Genomic DNA, 16,548 nt, shown 5'->3' on the forward strand with positions numbered 1-16,548 from the left:
TGTTGTTGAGTTGTTTTCAGTGATGTCCAACTCTCCATGACCCTATTTGGTTTTTTTTTTTTGCAAAGATACTGGAGTAGTTTGCTATTTCCTTCTCCAGCTCATTTTACAGATGAGGAAACTGAGGCAAACAGGGTTAAGTGACTTGCCTGGGGTCACATAGCCAGTAAGTGTCTGAGACCAGATTTGAACTCAGGAACTTCCTAGCTTCAGACCCTGTACTCTGTCAACTGTACCTAGCTGCCCCTTTGGAATTTAGTAGGTGCTTAATAAATGCTTTATTTATTTATCTATTTATCTAAGTCTTCCTGAGCCTTAGTTCCAGGACTCATTCCACTGTACCATACATCAACTAATTCATCTTCTTGGCATCCTTACAAATAAGCACCAAGCAAGAAGATTTATGCCCATTTCGCAGATGATGAGGCTTGCTTACAGAGATATCAAGTGACTCATTTCATAATGTCCAGTGAGTCAGCTTCACAACTTGGATGGAAGTATATGTTTCCTAATTTTAATTCCAATTCAAGCTAGCTGTATATATGTATCTATTGATGTTGATTAGCTGAAGCACATCCAGTGTCAAAGCTGTCTTTGGATTTGATTGGCCCAGGGGACTAAGGCTCCAGCTATCACTCCCGTGATACCACTTCTAATATAGCCTCTGGCTTTCTTGACTTGGCTTCCTGGTCACTTAAGGGCACAAAAAGAGCCACCTAAGTGAAGTTGGAGCCTTTAGACAGGGTATATCCAGGCTGCGCTGTTCGTGGACTGACCAGGTGAGCATCTATATGGAAGGGAGAGGTGGGAATCTTCTACCCAAGCTCCATGCTGTAGTCTCCTTGCTGAACTTCGAGAGCTAAGTAAACCTTCTTTTTGTAACTGTTGAATGACTTATGAGCATCTCATTTTATTCTAACACAGAACCTAAACTATCAGAGAGTTAGCCTGAATCAGGCTTGCCTGTTCATTACAGGTGGTCAAGATGACAAGCAGATTCAAAAGCAGACCATCTGAGGATTGGTTGAAGGAACTATGAATATTTATCCTACGGAAAAGAAGATATGGAGGAAGTATGGTGTATAGAAGAGTGTCAAACATGCAGCCTACCTCATGCAACCTGAACCAGATTAAAATGCAACTGGAAAAAAGTAACAAAATAAATAAAAACACAATAAAACAGGTAACATTACATTTTAAAAACGAAGTCAATATGCAGCCAGCAAGGACCCTTACATAGGGACTAGTGGCTCCCAGTTTTATTTGAATTCAGCACCACTAGCATAGGGGATTGGTGCTGTCCCTTGAGTCAAAATGACCTGGGACCTGGGAGTCGAATTTTGCCTCAGATACTTCCTGGCCAATGTGATACTGGGAAGGTCATTTAATCTGTAAAATAAGGGACAGTGGATTCCATCTAGCTCTAAATCTATGATCCTCTAAGGAATGGGAGAGACATATTTCCTGTCTCTGAACATTTGAAGAGCTATTTAATAGAAGAAGGATTAGTATTATTTTGCCTGCCTCCAGAGAGCAAGACTAGGAGAAATTGGAGAAGCAGATTCTGCACCCATAGAAGAAAAACAAATTCACACCCCTAACAATGAGAGCTGTCTAAGAGTAGAAAGGGCCCTTTTAGAAGGTAGAGTTTCCCTGTCATTATAGTGCTTCCAGAGGTTAGATGACAATTTGTCTTGATCTCACCCCCCCCCCCCCACAAACTCCAATGGTTCCCTATCACCTCCAGGATCAAATATAAAATCTTGTTTGAAGTTCAAAGCCCTCTATAACCTGGTCCCTTTCTACCTTTCCAGTCTTCTCATACCTTATACACCCTCACCCCCCAACTCTCTGACACTGGCCTCCATGCTGTTCCTTGAACAAGGCACTGCATCTCTCAATCCTGGGCATTTTCGACGGCTATGCACTTCCCTCTCCCCCTCCTCATTGTGCCTACATGTTCTCTCCCTCCTTTTCTCTGCCTCTTGGTTTCCTGGCTTTCTTCAAGTCTCAGCTAAAGTCTCACTTTCTACAGGAAGCCTTTCCAGTCCCCCTTCATTCAAGCGCCTTCCCTCTTTTGTTTATTTCCAATTTATCTTGTATATAGTTTGTACATAGTTATTTGCATGTTGTCACCCCTATTAAGCTGTGAGCTCCTTGAGAGTAGGGACTGTTTTTTGCCTTTCTTTGCATCCCTAGTACTTGGCATAGTGCATAATACCTAGACTGTTAATAAAGGTTTATTGGCTGATGAATTATAGAATGGCATTTCCCCTCTGGTTAAGGTTTGGGCTAGATGACCTTTGGAATGGTGTAGTAGAAAGATCCTTGGATTGCATTCAAAGTCTAGTTCTGCCGTTTACTGCTCTATCTAACCTTGGACAAGATACTTAATTTGTCTGTGCCTCAACTTCCTCATCTGTAAAACCACGAAGTTGAGCTCAGTGGTTTCCAAGGTCCACTATACCTCTAAGTCCTGTGACATGCCAAGGTAGCTACAAAATACCTTCTGATTCTATGACTCTCTGAAATATTTTCCCCTGGGGCCCCAGGATTTAAATTTACAATGCTCCCCATTAATCCTTTAAGGTAAGCAGGGAATACATTATTGACATTTTGCAGACACAGAAGTTAAAGAGGTTGAATGAGTTGCCCAAACCTATTGATCTACAAGTGTTTATTGAGTGCCTACCATATGCTCAGCACTTCACTAAAGTCACAATCTGGTTAGGGAGAGAGCCAGACTCCAAGGATTCAGACTTTTAGTCTACTTTCCACCGGGCTCTAAGAATAGCTTCCTGCTATTCTCATATAATATCAAAGTAGATAAGAGTGGTATTCTCTGGCCCCCTGAGAGTTACCAAATAGAAAGCAAATTATATAGGAAATTCACAGGTAGTAGTTGGGAGGAAATTATGTCTTTCACTTTAAAAAACATCAAAGCCTGGAAGACAACCTGTTGTACCCTTGCTACTGTTTCAGTCTTGTCTTTCGCTTCTACTTAGCCTGAGTTGTTTATTATGCATGAGTTGTAACACAAATGTGGAACAAATGAAGCCGAGATATCAAATTAATACTGTGATCTGTTTTTCTGTTTTGTTGCTATAACAATTGGTGACTCTTGAAGCAACAAGAAAATTAGAATTGTATTAAAGGTGTTTACATCATGTACATTCCATCTTGCATTATTATTTATTGCTGTAATAAATGTATTTAACATTTGCTTAGGGATTGTTAGAAGCGAAGGCTTCTCTTCAAAGCCACACGGCACAGGTTTGCCTGTGAGTTCAACTTTTCCAGAAGGTTGAGAAAGGGAGAAGGAAATTCAGGCAGAACCTACCCCTGGGACTTGACCTCATGATTCTTTCACCCATCAGGCTGTTTAGAGTAGGGTGTAAAGCTAAAAGATCAAGTAAGAAACAATGAAGAGATAGAAGAGTTTGCCTTCTCTTGCCTCCCAGATCCTCCACAAATCATGATGGCAAGGCATGGCATTGTCCCTTTGGGAAGAAGGCAAGAAGAAGAAGGCAAGATGAGAAGATAGTTGGAATGGTTTGCATTCAGAAATAATAGCTAACATTTATATAGCACTTTAAGGTTTTCACAGCTCTTTCTCATTTGATGCTCACAATAATCCTGTGAGGTAGGTGCTGCTATTATTCCCATTTTACAGAGGGGGAAACTGAAACCAAGAGAGGTTATAACTTGCCCTGGGTCACAAAACTAATAAATGTCTTAGGAGGCATTTGAACCAAGGTCTTCCTAATTCCATATCCACTGCTATATCCACCATCCATCTTTGAGTGAGTAGAATTGAAGCAGAAAAAAAAAGCTGGAGCTCTGTGCAATTTTTCCCTCCATCTCCCAACCTTAAGCACTTCTTTGAACTGGCTTTGACTGATTCTATAAGGGCTGTCTGAAATCTTGTTTTACCTAGGGACACCTGAGGGAGTTCCAACTCCTTGGACTTAGACTTCCTTTAGTTACAGATAGAGATTAAGACCCTGAATATTCCTTATTAGAATATGGACAAGGGAAAATAGTTCATTTTTACTGATGAAACTCACTTTTTCATTCAAGGCTATATCAAAACTATTGTTAAAAGTCCATATGAATTTATAAGATCTGGGCATCTTAATATCCTAAAACACTGCCCCTCAAAAGTTTTGGGGGAATTTATTTTTTCAATGGGTATGAAATTCTTGCTCCCATTGTAGAAATGATAAACTCCAAGAAATCTGAAATTCTAGGAAGTAGAATTTTGCCAGAACTACAGAAATTCCAAGTGAATATGGATTTGAATCAGGCCACAAACATCATGAAAAGTTAAGAAATTTATTCAAAAGGAGATAAACATGGGTCTATGCCTCAGAAATTGATTTGAAGCCTATCAAAAGTCCATGGTTGGCCCAATAAAGGCAAGACCTTTTTAAAAAGGATTGTTTTGTCAAAGGTATGCATAGCATCCTGTGTGGTAAAAGTGGTTTATGATGAAGAATTGGAGGGTGGGTGTCAAAATCTTATATATGCAAAACAAGTGATTTGCGCAAAAGGATAAAGTTTCTAAAGATGCCTGAAGTTGTAACTTAATGTATATCAATACATTTATTTTATACTAATGTGAGCACCAGTATAGTTATGTTACTGCTGCTCAAATATTTTCCATCACTGGATGTTCATGGGTTTGTGTTTATTAAGCTTTTTTTTTGCATAAAGAAAATAAATTTCTGTCCCACATCTGACTAACATTGTGTATCAAGTGTTTTGTACAGATAGTCCTTACTTTACCTAAGTGAATGTTCAGGAGAACTATACAGAAGCAATTTTTACATAATGCAATTTTATGTAATATGAATTTACCAGAAGGACCTGAGGGAGGGAGCGGAGTAAGTAGGGCAGGAAAGGGGGTTCACACCTGTAGAGGGAGTGGGCAGTTCAAAGACATGTGAGTGCTGGGGACAGAAGTGAGAGGAGGAGGAGGAACACTCAGGGTTGGGGCCAACCACGTGGGGCCCTGGTCAGAACGAAGAGACGGGGCAGCTACATGGGGGCGGATCACAGACAGGAAAGGATGGGCAATGGTACCCAATACATACAGGGAAGACAGACATGTGAGGCCAGAAACTTGGGTGGGCGGAGCAGTGCAAAGATCTCCTCTCCCGGAGATCTTAAGCCAAGCACCTGATGTGGCAGCTTTGGTGGTGATCTCTCTCAGCCATTGTTCTGCTTTCACTTGGAAGGTTTTTTTTGGGGGGGGCCCTTTTTGGGGGGGGGGGGGTAGGAGGGTGGGAGGCCTTGGAGAGCCTCCTCGAGGGACAAGAGCAGAGATTGGAAGCACAGTGTACTGTATGGGTAATGTTAACATAGGTTTTGTTTTTTTTTTTTGTTTTTGTTTTTGCTTCATATTTGTTCATTGTTTCTCCATATTGGGCAGGTAGGTGGCACAGTGGACAGAGTGCCCTAGGCCTGGAGCCAGGAGGACTTGAAATAAAATATGGCCTCAGATACTTACTACCTGTGTGACCCTGGATAAGTCACTTAACCCTGTTTGCCTCAGTTTCCCTATCTGTAAAAATGAGATGGAGAAGGAAATAGCAAATCACTCCATTAAGGCATTCCTTCTGCTTTTCCTTAATAAATTCTCTTTCCTACTCTCTATAAGGCTGTTCCAAACTTCTTAGCTCTCTGAAAACCTCCCATAATATCCTTTACCTTCCCTTTTTCAACTAAGGACCTTGCCTCATGCTTCACTAAAAATATTCCCCAAGAGCTCCCTCCCCTTCCCATCTCACATTACTCAGACATCTCCTCCTATCTCCTGCACTTTTGTCTTGGATGAAGAAGCTGTGGGCAGGAAAATCCCAGGAAAGGCAGTGGCCTTCAGACCACTAGTCCTTCTAACCTAGCCCCTGTAACCACCATCCCTGGAAAGCAATTTCTGTGGAGATATAACATGACAATTGCTTCTGTGCGTGTTTGGGCCCTTGACTCCTTGGCAACAAGCTATCGAAAACTCAGAAGAGAAAGTTCCCATTATCAAAGTTCTTGCCATTGTCAAATGGTCAAAAGCAAAAAAAGCTATGATTTTATCAGTAGAAAGAAGGAAACAAGCACTTATTAAGTGTCTACTTTGTGCCAACAACTGTGCTTAGGGCTTTACAGATATCTCTACAACCACCCTGGAAGGTCCGTGCTTTATTATTTTCATTTTACAGTTGAGGAAACTGAGGTCAAGAGAAATGAAGTGACTTTTCTAGGATTATACAGGTCGTATACGCCAGAGGGAGTTTTTGAGTTCAGTTCTCCTTAATTTCAGGTCCATCCACTGTGCCACCTAGGATTCTAGTGGGTTAAATATTATGCTCAGAAAAAAGAATCTCAGATTTTATGAACATAAACAAGTAGAACACTTGTAAGTGATGGTAAGATCAAGGTTATAACCACCTCTGTGTGTAACTGAGGATGTAATGGAAGATTAGGTCATTAGGAACAGGTCAAGCCTCATCTTGTTCCAACATCATACTTGAACTAAGAGGGTGCTGGTGTTAGAAGCCACACCCACAACACTGTGCTGCCTTTGAGGACAAGGGGAGCTAAAGCTTTATTAATGAGCTAATATGAAAAAGTAGACTGGTCATCTTTGAATACACTCATTAGTAATAGGTCAGACAAGAATTAACACAAGAGTTAGAATTTCTTTGGGGTTTTGCATCGGCTTTTGTAGAGTATGCAGAACAAATTCATCACTCCTGATGTTTTTGTTTAGATTGCCCCTGCTCCTCTTCCTCCCTTGGGGGAAGCAGAGAGGGAAACAATTTAGTCAAATCCTATCTTCCTATTTTTAACTATAAGTTTCTTTCTGAATAAACTAACTGTATCCACAGCCATACCGAAGTCACGAGTCAGTCAGTAAAGCATTTTTTAAGTACCTGCTACATTCCAGGCACTGTGCTAAGGGCTAGGTGTACAAAGAAAGGCAAAAGATGGTCCCTGCCCTCGAGGAGCTCACAATCTAAGTGAGGAGACAACATGTAAATAACTATGTACAGCTACACTATATCCAGGATAAACAGAAATAATCAACAGAGGGACAGTACTAGAAATTAAAAGAGATTGAAAAAAACTTCCTGTAGAAAGTGAGATTTAAGCTGGTACTTGAAGGAAGCTAGGAGGTAGAGAGGAGGAAGGAGAACATTTTAGGCACTGGTGACAGCTGATGAAAATGCCTGGAGCTGAGAGGGAGCGTCATGAAAAGCATCTTTTCAAGTCTCATTGATATCTACGAGGCCAAATGAAGATCTTTCCTTCAGCACTCTTAAACTATGGCTTGTGACCCCATAAGGGGTTGTGAAAAATTTGTCAACAGTAAAAGATTTCTGAATGTGCAACCACCAAGAAATAATTAAATATCAAATTTGTAATGAATTGAAGGTGTTTCTGGCAGGCCCTGCCCATGTTACATCGCTGCAACCATGGTTCTGAACACCAGACGCGCGCCCTTTGCGCTGTGCATTCTCTCAGGCCATGAACCGCCAACTAATGAGGCCCAAATTGGGAAAGAAAGGGGTTGAGAGTGGAAAAAGTTTAAGAAGCCCTGCTAGTTCACCTTGACTGTTAGCATGCATTAATGTCATGAATTCTATATAGTTCTGCTTTGAGAGGAGCTCCTAAAAGGGAAATTGGAGGTAAAACAAGTAGCACAAAACTCTTGAGATTTCATGTAAAAGCTTTTAAATTTTATGTATTTTCAATCATCTATTTTATCTTTTATGATCCCTTCTATTAAGAATTATTCCTAGCCCTGCTTGTAAAAGATATACCCTTCTGTTCTTTAGTTATTATTATTTTTTTAATGAAGTGGCACTTAGTATTTTGATCACGTTATCCATGTTGGAGATTATTGTGACATATGGTGAAAGATGCTGGTTTATGCCAAATTTCTGCCATTTCTTGTTGAATCGTCCCCTAAGTAGATAGTGTTCTTGGGTCCATTACACATTGGACTGCTGTATGCATTTGCTTCTGGGTCCTTCTTTTTTTTTTTTAGTCTATTCTACAGATCTACTTTTTAATGAATAGTATACAGTTTTGAAATTACTGTTTCATAATGTAGTTTGAGATGTGGCAATAGTATGATATCATTTTTTATTTTTTATCATTCCCCTGAAAGTCTAAACCTTTTGTTCTTCAAATGAATTTTGAAATTGTTTTGTCTAGTTCTATAACAGTTTGATAGGCTAGCACTAAAACTAAATTATTTGAATATTAATTTTTATTATATTGCTATGGCCTAAGCAAGAATATTCACTATCTCTTCAAATATGTATGTCTTCCTTTATTTCTGTAAAGAATGTTTTGTAGTTATATTTGTAGAAGTCTTGAGTGTGTTGGTAGGTTAATTTTGAAACTTTTTTGCATTTTGTAGTTATTTTGAAAAGAATGGCATGATTTTTATGGATTTATGTTGTATCCTGATACTTTGCTGATTCTTTGTGGTTTCTTTGCTGATTTTTCTGTGGTTTTCTAAATAAACCATAATCATTTGCAAATAATGATAACTTTGTTCTCTCTTTGCCAGTGTTTTTGTATTTCTAATTTCTTTAACTTGAATTATTGCTGAATAGAGATTTTCTAAAATTATAGTAGGGAGAAGGTGAACCCTTCTACTCCCTATATAATTATATATTTATTATCGCTATGTAAAATTTTTTTGTATTCAGTTGTTTTTTAGTCACATCCAACTCTGTGACCCCATTTGGGGTTTCCTTGGCAAAGATACTGGAGTGGTTTGCCATTTTCTTCTTCAGCTCATTTTATAGATGAGAAAACTGAGGCAAACAGGGTTAAGTTATTTGCCCAGGATCACACAGTGTCTGAGGCCATATTTGAACTCAGGAAGATGAGTCTTCCTGACACCAGCCCCAAAGCTCTGTCCACTGTACTATCTACCTGCTCATATGTGTGTGTGTGTGTGTGTGTGTGTGTATGCGTGTATGCACTGGACTTGTGATTCTAATAGTGTAGGGATCTCTCTGATGAGGAAATTATTTCTGCTGATTTGGGTCAACATCTTCTTTACAATTTAAAATTTTAGAGAGTTACCAAGAACAACTCTCTTAATTCTTTAGAGAGTTGCCTAGAGTTGCCTTGAGATTAAGAGATTTCCCCAGGAATTATATAGCTAGTATGTGTCAAAGGCAGGATTTGAACTTAGGTCTTCGTGGTCATTCTGCTACACACACACACACACACACACACACACACACACACACACACACATTCTTTTGCTTATTAAAGAAGATTGCTTTGTCATCTATGCTTTTTAGGGTTTTAAAATAAATGATTGCTATGGTTTCTAAAATTCATTTCTTTATTTCCTGGTAATATTCTATGGTTTTTGTTGTTTGTATGATTGTTTAATGTTTTCCTGATGTTGAGCCATCCTTGCATTCCTGTATAAATCAAACTTGTCCATAATGAATAATGTTTTGGACATAGTAGAATCATAGGATCATGGAGTTTGAATTGAAGGAACTTTGAAAATCATCTAATCCATCACTCCGCTACCCCCCATTTTACAAATGAGGAAACTGAGATCTAGCGAGGTTAAGTGATTTGCCCATGGTCACATAGCTAGTATCTGACACAAGATTTGAATTCAGGTCTTTATGATTCTAGATCCTTTCTTCTACCACTACAACATACTGCTCCTAAAGCACTATAGATCTTTTGCTAAGATTTTATTTAAAATTTTAATGTTAATATCCATCAAAAAATTTATTTATAGCTCTCTTTCTCTGCTTTGTCCCTCCCTGGTTTAGATATGAGGACCATATTCATCTTATAAAAATTGCTTTTGTGGAGTATCTTATTTGTCAAATATTAAGAATGGCTTGACATAGGTATTAATTGGCTTTTGAATACACCACTGAGTTTTTAGTTTAAGTTGTTAGAAGAACACAGCATGTAGAAAGAGATCTAGGAGGTGAATAAGATCTTGTCTTCAGGTTATCCTATCTACAAAAGTGGATCAGGTTCTTGCTATCAGACTAATGTGGTGATTACTTGGAACATTGTTTCTTATCATATGATTTAGAGTAGAAATCATGCAGGATAACAGATTTAGAACTGGAAGGGATCTTAGAGGTGATCTAGTTCAACTCCCTCATTTTAAATATGAGGAAACTGAGGCCCAAAGAAGTTAAATGCTTTGCCTAAGAAAGTGGAAGAGAGAGAATTTGAACTCAGATCCTATGTCTCAAGATCCACCACTCTTTCCATGGTAACATACTTCCTCTTATATAAGACAATTAATGTCCAGAGAGGTTGTGATGTACTCAAATCAGAAATATTCAAGTTTTCAAGCCCTGGGCTTCTGACTTCAAATTTGCCTTCAACTTGTTTTATCAACATGTATGGCCATTTATTCATCTGGTAGCAAGTTCAAGCTTTCCATAATCATTCATTCTTTCTCATTACCTCTGTGTGAGAATCAGATGTCCTACAGTTGGGTTTGTTGTTGATTGACATACATGAGACTGAGTGTCTGGAAAGGGCCCTTGAAAAACTGATGTGTGTATGTTCATGTCAATAATCTAATAGGATTAAACATTTATTAAGCACCTACTATGTCCAAATAACTGTGTATACTCAGTGGTTCCCATGTATAGTTTCACAAAATAAAATCCACATGGAAAGGAAGAAATTCAATCAATGCTCATAGCCAAGGTCATCAGAACTCTGTTAATTTTTCTTTTCTTTTCTACCTTCTCTCTCCAATTATTACTCTTCATAAGCCCCAGTTATCACTTCTCACAGTGGGATGGTTTTTGTCTTGGGCCTGTAGTGGAGAGTAGTGACTTTATAGGATTTCTACATGGGGACAAAAATCAATATGAGGTTAGCAAGGAAAAGTGCTCCATCTCATGGAGCTCTGGATGGCTGAATCAGTCTGTTGGGGAGGGCAGCAAAAGGAGCAGCTCCCCAGGCCTAAGTGCCTACACTCTCTACAAGAGTGGTTTCCATAGAGGGGAGGAGGGGAGGTGGCCCTAAAGAGTGTGATCAACTAATTAGAAGGTAGGAATATGGGGAAGCCCATCCCCTGCTTTCCGGAAGAGCTGACTCTGGGGTTTGTCTCCAACACAGCCACATCTAGCCTTATTCTGTTTCCACCCTCTGTTCTGCAAGAAGTTATATTCTAAGCACTGCCTGGGCACCCAAAACAGCAGCTAATCATGTGACATTGGAAAAGTTCTTTTCACTTTCTCCCCCTAGCAGACCCACTGCCTGCCCCTTAGATTACCTGGTGGCTGAGTCAGCAGTTCTTGGAAGATGAGCTGTGTTATCTGGGGCAGTGACCAATGGGTAAGGGCCCTACCCTTCATACTTTTTCGTGGTGGGTGGGATAGATTGAGTCTCACAGATGAAGAGGAATAGGTTGGGATGTACACTGAAGATACTACCTTTACCCCCTCCAAACCTGCTTCTCTTCTCAAGCTTCCTTATTTCTGTGTAGGGTGCCACCATCTTCCCAGTGACCCAGTTTGACAACTTTGGTATTACCATTGACTCCTTACTCTTCCTCATTCCTTATATCCAAAACTGTTACCAAATCTTATATCTACCTTTACATCTTGCATCTGTCCCCTGATCTCCACTCACACAGTCACCAACCACCCCCTAGTCCAAATCCTCATCACTTCTCAACTGGACTAATGCAGTCTCCTGATGGGGCTGCTGCTTTGTCTCACTAATCTATCCTCCAAGTACAGGTATGACCGTGTTATCCCCCTGCTCAATAAAGTCCTGTGACTCATCGACTCGGGATCAAATATTATTTCATCTTTATCTTGTTCATTTTTAGTGCAGCTAGGTGGCACAGTGGATGGAGTGTCAGGCCTGGAGTCAGACCTGACCTCTTACTTACTAGTTATGTGACCCTGGGCAAGTCATTTAAATCTGTTTGCCTCAGTTTCCTCATCTGTAAAATGAGCTGGAGAAGGAAATGGCAAACCACTCTAGTATCTTTGCCAAGAAAACCCCAAATGAGGTCAGAGACTCGGATATGACTGAAAAATGACTAAACAATTTTATATTTTATCATTTACATAATTATTAGTACAGTGGTACATGTATACAACTCCAAAATAAATATACATATGTTAGAGGTGTGTACTATATGAAAATATGTGTGTGTGTGTGTGTGTGTGTGTGTGTATTTTACTGCTAGGGGTACGTGATCAAAAATGTTTGGAAATTACTGCTTTGGAAGTAGGATTTCCAAGTACTGTGAGTTACCTGGGATGAGCTAGCTAAGCTTTTTCTAAGCTTTTTCACTAGTCTAGGGAATTCCCTCTGGCCCCATCACCCACTGCATTTCCTTTTTTTTCCCCTAGGATAGGTTTTTATGAACTGATAGATAAAGCTTAGTGTTTGAGCTAAGCCAAAGGTTACATAGCACAAGAGTTGCCATCTTCTTCTTCAATTTATTCTTCTCTCTAGGTACATGGGTGAAGCATTTTCCAATGGAATATTATAGTTTATCTTGCCAATTTCTGTCTTACCTCCCAGAATAACATCCAAGAGACCACCTAACAAGGTAATAGATAAATGCTAATGGTGATGCACCATCCCTATGGCTGATAACATAAAATCAACCAAATCCCTGAGGAACAAATGAATTCAGTAGGTGCCTGGATCTAAATAGCAGGTTCTTTGGGGTTCTAAGGCTGTTCTGGAGTCTTAATTATACAGAACAATTTTGAGGTTTCTTTGGGTTTAGCCATTTTTCCAGAGTTGGCTTTCTAGACTCAGCAGCTCTCCTTGCCAGGAGAAAGGAAGAAAGGGAAAAAGATGGCCAGCTTTTCTCTCCTAAGGGAGGAGAATATCATCCTTAAAAGACAGGGGCTATTGGTTATTTCTAGTGTTGCTAGATTTTTTTTTTCCAACTCTTGTTCTGTGCCTCCTCATTTTCTCTCTGGAGATTTCAGGTGTTAAAATCTCATCTGAGCATTTTTTATTATTGTTGTTCAGTCATTTTAGTCATGTCAGAGTTTGCTTGGCACAGATACTGGAGTGCTTCACCATTTCCTTCTCTAGCTCATTTTACAGATGAGGAGCTGAGGCAAAGAGGGTTAGATGACTTGCCCAGGGTCACATGGGTAGTGTCTGAGGCAAGATTCGAACTCAAGAAAGATGAGACTTCCTGACTCCACGCCTGGCATGCTCTTTACTTCACCACCTGGCTGCTGTAATCTGGGCACTAGACATTTCATTAAATTCAACATTTATTCACCGCAAGGAGGCTAAAAGAGCTGGGAGGGGAGGGAAAGTAGGGATGGAATCCCAGATAAAAGATGACTAATCCCAAGGTGACTCCACCCAGTGCTGCTTTTAAATTTAGGATCCTCCTTAAGGATAATACTCCCTATCTAGGAGTCTCTCTTGGATTCTGTAGCAGTAAAGATGACCTGGGATCAGTTGAATTTTCTGAAGTCCCCTCCTTTCTGTAACTAGCCACTTTCCTAGGGCTTCCAAACTCCCATTGGGGAGGGAGTGGGAGAGGGAGGCAGGCTGGGAGGGAGGGAGGGGGAGAGAAAAAGGGAGAGAGAGAGAGAGAGAGAGAGAGAGAGAGAGACAGGAAGAGGAGAACCCTGGAGATGTTCATTTCTGGGCATTCTCGGGGGTGAAAGGGATAAGATTAGGAGTTATTGACAAAGCAGTCACAGTAATGAATGCTAGTGAGTGACATTGGGTCTCTCCCAGCTGAGATATAAATTGGAGATGATGGAAGTGATACATGTATGTGGTGAAATATCACTATGGAGTATAAGGTGCTTATTAATCTTGAGGAGTTAATATATTTTTCAAAATGCATTTAAAATTGGGTCTCCAGTTCAAGAAAACAGGGATTCCTTTAATATCTTCTTCAGGAATCTTAAGGACTGGTCACCTTAACTACTGAAGGCCATCTCAGTGGCCCTGAATTGATTCTATATTGGTTCTCGTATTATGTGCGAGGCTAGAGATGAATCTGTAGAAAGCCCCTCAGAGGTTCTTGGGGTTTATATTTAAACCTGAAGGCTCTGACTACAACCCCAAAATGTGTTACTTGGCAAATAATATGCTAGCTTTCGTGAGAAAGGGAGATTATGAAGTTAGAGTTGAAGGCAAAGAGGCAGCTAGATTCTAGAATTCGTTTTACTAAGTTTTCTAGGTCTTCTACTGAGCAGTGCCTAGATTTCATTCTCCATAAAAATGGGAGCACTTGTTTATACTTGTCTGTAAAATTCTTTTGTGAAAGGGGGTACTATTTCAATACCTCTCTCTCTGTAGTGAATTTTCTATTATCCAGGATTATTCAGTGTACAGATTCTCTTTGTTTCCACTTCCTTTGCCATTTGGTCTTTTAACTGATTCTTTGCCCCTACCCAAAGACACCCGAGGGGCAAGTTTTTTGTTGGACTCATTGGTGAGAGGATTTTGGATTATCTGTCAACTGTCATTATCTATACTCTTCTTGTCTGCCATTAGCACAGGTCCCTGAGGTTTGGTTGAATGAAGGCTTAGAATGTCTGGCTGTAGTTCAGCCCCTAAGTGGAGAAAGTCTAGGAATTTTCCTTGTTATCAAACATTGAGAATTTTTTTTAAAAAACATAAACATTGTTCTGTATCAACTGATGCCCAATGGGAAAAATTTCAAAAAAAACTCTGAAAGGCCCAAGCAGCAGGCCTCCCAGTTAAGCTTAGTAAATGTCATGGGGTGTCTCTTCCACTGGTGCTTTGAAATTTTACTCTTCTCATCCTGAATGATCAAATACCATTTCTCTTTCTTTCTCTCATTTTGCAATTCTGAATAAAACAAGCATAGCTCTCCAGCTGGCTATACTTTTAGAGTTTCACCTCACTTTGTCTGGGCACTGACGTAAACCAGCATTATTCTAGAAACTTCTTTTTTCCCTTCTTCATCCACCCCCAAAGAGATCATATTCAGAAACACAGCTGGATTTTTCTAGGTTAGGGCAAAATTCAGATACTTTCAAGTGGTTCTTTGTAAGTCTAGGAATTACTTTGTTCTGGTATTTGCAGAAGTGGTATCTCTTGCTTTGGACAGAGAGAGACACACCATTCTCACTAATAAGGGGATGACTTTCCAGCTAGATCTTTCAAAAAAGCAGTAGGAGAAACCTCCCTCACTCCATCTTGTTTCCAAAGCCAATTTATTGAGGATTGAGCCATAAAGCCACAGATACATGTAAATTCAAAGAAAAAAAATGTAAACTCTGCATCCCCAAAGATTTAACACAAAACAATCTCTAGAAACATTGTTTTTTTTAAAAATCTTCACATTAATTTTACAGACAACAGAGTCCTTTCTTAAGCTTTATTTAAGAAATCGAGTACTATATAGTTCAATATATATAAGACACATCCAGTATTGTGTTCCTGATAGCAAGTGCATAGATTTTGTTAAGATATCATTTTCACTCGATATAACGTTTCATGGTCACACGAAGATATATTCCTAGTGATTTTGCTAGCGCATGAGAGGAATAACAGAACACAGCAGAAATAGTGAACTACAACAAAGATGAAGAACAAAAACAGTTAGCGAATTAGCAGAACAGTCGATTCCTGATAAGTGAATAAGCTGATTGTTTGGTCACAATGTTTTATTCACTTATCAGGAACGATTCACAGTACATTCGTGTTGACTGTTTTCCTAGCCTGTGAGCTAACAGTCACCAGCTCCTTGGATCAAGTTTAATGGCTGGGGACTGGCAGACGTAATTTCTATCGGCAAGGTTAAGTCTGGTGATGACTCTATCATTTGCCAAGATGGTCCACGCACAGCGAACAAAGAAACATTTTGCTTATACCACAAAGGTGTTTTACATAATTGAAGTTTTTTTAAAAAATGAATTTAAAGCAAGGACTTTACTATACAACCATCAGCACTTTAGGGAACTAACTTTTCCTTCCCCTTTTGTGGAGAAGTTATTTTTAAATGAACTGGCTTTTTTTTTTTTTCTTCTTTTTAAACTCTAGCACAGAATCTCTTTGTATGTTGGCAGATAGTAGATCTTTTATTTTTAAAGCTGCATCTTGAAAGAAAATTATTTAAAAAAATAAAATAAGGTAAAAATCACATACTCAGTCATCCCTTCCCTGCTAACATAGGCAGTGGATCTTCATAAAACTTCTAAGGGCTTCTGAAAGCCATAGTAAGATTAAAAGCAGAAGCTTTGCCTAGAAATCTGAAGTCTAGTGATTAGCTCCCAGCTGAGTTGGGTTGGAGCTGGCAGAAGTAATGGCCCATAGGGGTGTGTTAGGCTTACAGGAAGAAGCCCCCTTTCCCCACTCCACCAGGGCCCTCAACCTTTGAGCTGCTGGAGAATGTTAAAATGACTCCCTGTCCTGGACCCCACAGAGCAGCTGAGGTCCGAGGGCTGTGGAGGGGATCATCTCATTGGCAGTGGGCTAGGGGCGTTAGGAGTAGGCTTGCTTCCTCCAGAGATTGTGCGTCAGAAAAATTGGAAGGAGAGAGAT

The sequence above is a fragment of the Vombatus ursinus genome, unplaced genomic scaffold (genome assembly GCF_900497805.2).
Source record: "Vombatus ursinus unplaced genomic scaffold, bare-nosed wombat genome assembly UNPS02014830.1, whole genome shotgun sequence".
In the NCBI taxonomy this organism is placed as follows: Eukaryota; Metazoa; Chordata; class Mammalia; order Diprotodontia; family Vombatidae; genus Vombatus; species Vombatus ursinus.